Raw genomic sequence first — 6,000 nt, 5'->3', positions numbered from 1 at the left:
TGATTGGTAGTTCGCGTACTGCGTACGATAAATCAGGGCCGATTACCCTCGACGAGCTATTGCAATTGTTGTGGCACAAGTGTACAACCTCTGCAGAGTTAAACCTATTCGAATAGCCGCGTCCTCGGTTATGGACAGTTGGAAAGGCCATACTTGTTCCGTCATCAGACTTTTCGAAAACTATGAGTGGTGAAGGGTGACTTATGTTTTGAACTTGAGACTTTGATCTGGAAATCACAACAGAGTTGTGGGAATGACACTAATGTTCCCACTGGTTTTGGATAGCATTCCAAAAGTGGTTTACAAAAATGTTTGTGAAATAAAATTTGCTTTATGCAAAAGAAACTAGAGCTTAGTACCCCTTACTAGACTTGTTAGCACTTACCTTAGTATTAGTTTGCGAGTACTTTAAAGTACTCACGGCTGCGTCCCTGGCTATTCAAATGGCCAGATTCTAAAGCAGAACAACAGTTTGAAGAAGACGACCCGCAGGACGCCCACGACAACTAGGGAGCCTTCTGACGTCAGACGTTGGCCTGTGGACTAGAGAGTCCCTTCTATTTACGCTTCCGCTATGAAACTGTGAACCTTGTGTATGTTGATCAATAGATCAACTATTTGTGTAATATGGATCATGTGATCTCTATTTGTAAGACGACTATGGTATGTAATGAATGATGACTTATGATATTCAACTGTTATGGCTCGCAACAACAATATTCCTGGGATTGCGATGTATGGCATAACAGGCATCTGGACTTAAAAATCCGGGTGTTGACAAGTTGGTATCAGAGCCATTGTTTGACCTTAGGAGACCCTAGTTAGAATGGACGTCTGAAAAACTTAGTTTCAAAAACCAATGAAGTGAATATTTGGGAAAACTTGTTCTTACTCTTATCCTTGAAATCCTTTTTCAAAAAAAATGAGCAATCTCTACTTCCTTTGCAAACTTACACCAAAAATTTGCACACTTGACTACTTCTCTAATTTACTCCTCTTTGCTCACAGATGACGTACCAGTGGGAGTCCTATCAGCTTGGTCCCGAAGGCGACCTCAAGTTCGAAAAAGAGTTGAAGCAACTAGTGGATTATCTAGGACACCCGTACCCCAAGTTCTTCGGAATGCCACTCAAAGCTAAGTCAGGAGAACCACCTCAGTGGGACGTTTCTACTGATCTACGAAGGAAGCTTGATGCCCCGGTATGGGAAACCATTTGGATTGCTGTAACGGGAAACACTTGGAAGGAAGGACTAGCAGAAGCGATGCAAGAAGCAATTTTTCGTCTGTGTGGACAAAATAAGGACAAGATCAAGAACACTCGCTTCATCTACTACCCAAGACATGACCCCTGGGGAGAACCAATGACCATGCCCCCACCGCAACCAAGGATGAACCCCTACGAAGCACCTCAGGACTTCAGGCAGTACAAAACCCGCAGGGACTTGGAAAACGCCCTCGCCTCACGCCAAGCACCTCAACCGTGAAGAAGAAGAGTCCACCCGGGAGAATAGTATCACTCCAGCACTTAAGTAGGTGTGATTTGTATCAGGATCCCCTTGTATCGTAGAACGAATGAATGGTTCTTCAAACCAACGGTGTGTTAGGTTTGTAATGTGTGATGTTTGGTATGAATGAAAAAGTGTTGCTGGTTTTTACCCCCTCAACACTCCTCAAGTTTTCAAGTTTTCGATTCTTGAATTTTAACTCAAACAAACCATAGAAGTTTCCCTCTTACCTTATTATCTACTTCGATGTTCAGATGGCCCCTCCTACCCGCAACAACTCCCGTGCCCAAGCCAAGCAGATACACCCTGAGCACGCCAGGATGACTGAAGCCATCAGCATCCTTGCAATGGAGCGCAAGGCACTTCGCCACCAACACGCCAAGAAGGACTACCTCATTGCCCGCCTCCGCGTGAAGATAGCATCACTAGAACGGCTCATCCCAATACTCCACCATGCCCCCAGAGCCAAGTCCAATGTGACCTGCTACGCATGCGGTGCTACTGGTCACTACTCTAGTAAGTGCCCGGTGAAAGCCGCCAACAATGCCCCCAGGACGGGAAGCAATGCTGTACCTATCGCACAAACAAGCAAGTCAACGGTAACCTGCTATGAATGTGGATCTGTGGGTCATTTCTCCAATGAATGCCGCAAGAAGCTTGCCAAGCTCGCCGCCAACCCCTCAGACCGGGCACAAAGAGCAGCACCATATCGCAACTAGAAGAAAGTTTGCTCCAAACTACCCGAACAACCGCACCGGTCGCTACTACCACCTGAAGACCGCCGAAGCACAAGAAGCATCTCGGAACATGACAAGTATGTTTCCTACTAAATCAAACCGCCCAATCTCTCCTAGGAACCTAACTCCTCTTAAAATCTCGGGACGAGATTTGTTTAAGGGGGAAGGGTTTGTAACACCCCAAATTTCAAAACAAAGCAAAAAGGAATTTACTTTTTCCAAAAATGAGAACCAACAAAAACTTTTCTTATATAAGGTATTAGGCTTATTGCTCCTATCTATTACTTGTGTTCTTGCCTTGATGAGTGTTAGTATGCTTATGTGACCCACCCTAAAACCCTAGAGTGATCAAGTAAAGATCACAAACCAAATAAAAACAAAAAGAGAAAGAAATCAAATAAGAAGAACCCTAAGCCCTAACCTTTTCAAAACTCCTTTGATCTATTTTGAGAAACCCTGAATAAAGGAAAAACCATATGTGGGCCTATAGCCCTAATATGTGAATCTGAAACCTTACCCCTTTTCTTCTGCTAAATAGTGGTGAACCTTTGCCAAAGTTACTAAACCCTCAACCTCACCCCTCTTGTCCTCAATCTTGGAAGAATAAAATAAAAAGGAAAAATCTTATTTAAGAAAAGAGGCAGATATGCCTATGGCCCTTTTTGTAAAACTTTCCCTAGGCCTTTCTACTTGATGTAGAGAATTGGAAAACCTTCTTGAACCCTAGTTAGTGCTTTTCCAACACAATCCTAAGTGGAACACAAGGTTTTCAAAAAGAGAGTAATAATGCCATAGAGGCATATGAGAGCAAAATATCAAATTTATGAAATTGAGGATCCTGACCCTAGACTTGAAGTTGAATGGTTGGATCACTCCTATATGCCATTTCAACACCCAAAAACATCTTTGGGTCAAGCCAAATTCTATTAAAAATCAAATGCCACATATGCATAGAGGCATATGTGACCCCTAGCCATTTTCACAAATTCATGTCCTATGCACTTCTACCTTTACCAAAATGGTGTGAAACCATCTCTGAACCCAATCTAACCCTAACTTGACCCTCCACCTTGCTCAAGTAAAGCCAGGGGAGCACCTTACAAGAATAAGAAAAATTGACATGTCCTCTCTCATGTGTTTTGACCAATTTTGCAAATCTTGGAGCAAGACCATTTGAAATGGTTTCAATGGTTTGAAAATGTTTCTAAACTAATAAAAATGACATTAGAGTCAAGACAAGTCCAATCAAATGGAGAGCAACCCAATAGTGGGATAACTCCATTTTTCCCTCACATACACATAGGGCCAATTTATCAAACTTTGACCTAGGCACCAACCTTGTCTCAAAATGGTTGGACCCTTTCATCCAACTTCTTCTAGCACCAAACAAACCTCCCTCTTGTCAAATTGAAGCCAAGAAAAAAATAAAAGTTTAAAAGTGAGAAAATCACAAAACCCTCACTTATGGCTCATGCCATTTTTCAAAATTTTGACCCTAGCCCCTTTTGGCTTTCATCATCGGTTGAATAATGTTACTAAACATTTATTACAACTTTTGGAATCCAAGAAACCCAATTCAAATCAATTTCAAACTCAATTGGGGATCACATGCAATAATGGTCAAATCTGCCATTATTATTCTGGTCACTACTTTGAGCCTCTCTATTTCAAGTTTTTCAAACTGAACTTTCCCAACTCTTTGCATGTCATCTAAGAGGACATCAAGATGAACACTTTTTGTAAAGACCACCTTGCCAAAATCCTTCTTGATCAATTGCTTTGCTCCTCCAAAGTTGGCACTTTTAATTAAGTGGAACAATCTCCCACTTAGTGAAAATTGACATATTTTGAATTTCTAAATTCCACCACCACCTCTCCTTGCCTCTGGTCATTTAGAACCAAACCAAACCCACTCTTGTCTTTTTGGTCAACCTTTTGAACTCAATCAAATTTGAGCAAATTTGGCAATTTCCAAATATGGCATAAATGCAACACTATTTGAAATAGTGTTCTACTACCCATAATCTCCCCCAACCTACACCATACTGTCCCCTTGCTCCCTCTCTGCCTCACACCACCACAGCAACCCTAGGGAAGGGCAAGACATGGCCTAGCCATGGCCATGCCATAGCATGCCGGCCATGCCGTGCTCCCCCTCTTCCCCTTGCTCTCCACTTCTGGCCCTGGTGCCCAAAACCGCCACCATGCATCCCTACACCACCCTAGCCCCTCCAGTGTCGAGGAGAACGACGACAGCCGCCGGACGAAGCGCGCCCAGAACGGCATCGGCATGCCGAGGACGTCGCGAGCATGCCCACAGCCGACGTCACTGGGCACGCGTCGCCTCGCCGCAGCACGCCTCCCCTGGACCCCCTCTCTGCGCGTCGAGCCTCACCGCCGCACCCTGAACCCGCCTGACACGGTCCCGTGTCCTCGCGCTGCCTGCCGCCGTCGACACCGTCGACATTTTCCCGCGGACGCCGCCGCGGACGCGGAAGCAATGCGTCGCCGTCCGACACCGCCCGACCCCGCTGTCACCTCCAGGAGAACCGCCTGGACTTGCTGAACACCGCCCCGTCGTTGCCCAGCCCTCTAGCCGCCGGAACAGCCGCGGCCATGTCGACTCCGCCGCACACCCCCACGGCCACCTCGCCCCTATAAAAGGAGCCGTCCCCGCGCCTTCACCTCCACAGCAAATCCATTCCTCTCCTCTCTCTGAATCTCCTCCGCCCCTCTCCATCGCACATCGCCGCCACTAGCCAGCCAATTGCTCGCCGGAGACCCGCAAGCTGCCGCAGACGCCGCCGCCGATTGGAGCCCTCCCCGGAGACGCCACTGCTACCAGGAGGACCGCCGTCCTCGACAACGTCGCTGCGCACCTCGCCGTCGACCGCCGGAGCTTCGACGACCGCTCCGACCCCCTACCTCCGCCGTGCCAGCGTCGCCCTCGCGTCGACGACGACGACGATCCCCAGCCGCCCGATCGCCATCTAATCCTACGGCCCGCATCCTTCCATACCGTTTCGGTAAGCCTCCCTCGCTGACAAGTGGGACCCCCTGTCAGCTGGCCCGCAGCGCTAGTTGGGCTGCCCCCGGGCATTTTCAAATCTTTCGGCCCGTTTAGTTTCCCGCCAGCCCGTCTAGGAAATTTTATTTAAATCCTTTTCAAACTTTTTCAATACTGCCTCCACTTTGAAATTTAACCATTTCAAATTGGCTAAACCAAATCTAGGGAATTTTATATTTCTGGAAAGCTTAGGAAAAGATCTACCCAATGCCACTTGTCCCACCTCAAGGTCTTGTGTAGAAATAATCTGACAAAAATAACAAGACAGGGACTTTTCTGCCTTAGAGTAATTCTTAAAAATCAACCAAAATAGCTATTGAGTCAATTCCAACTCCTTTAGCTCACATTTGACTTACACTAATTGTTTATGCAATAAAATGGTGTGGTCACCTTGCATGATCATGCCCTAGTTTAAGTAGTGGGTAATATGGCTAGTTTAACAAGTTGATATTGTCCAAAACTATTAAGGAATTCATATGAAGTCTTATGCTTCATTTAAATCTTGTCTCAAATGAATTCATGTGATGTTTGGACCCCTGGCCCAAACTCACCTATATGAATTCCTTAGAGATTTAAATCATTTGTAGTGTTAATAAATGGCATGAGGTACTCTACCTCATTTAAATCTATTTCTCAAATGATAATGATGAATGGTTGACTTGGGTCAACATGATTTCATGCATGATTGTT

Source organism: Lolium perenne, chromosome 7 (genome assembly GCF_019359855.2).
Source record: "Lolium perenne isolate Kyuss_39 chromosome 7, Kyuss_2.0, whole genome shotgun sequence".
In the NCBI taxonomy this organism is placed as follows: domain Eukaryota; kingdom Viridiplantae; phylum Streptophyta; class Magnoliopsida; order Poales; family Poaceae; genus Lolium; species Lolium perenne.
The sequence above is the reverse complement of the archived record's forward strand: the minus strand, read 5'-3'. Positions refer to the sequence as shown.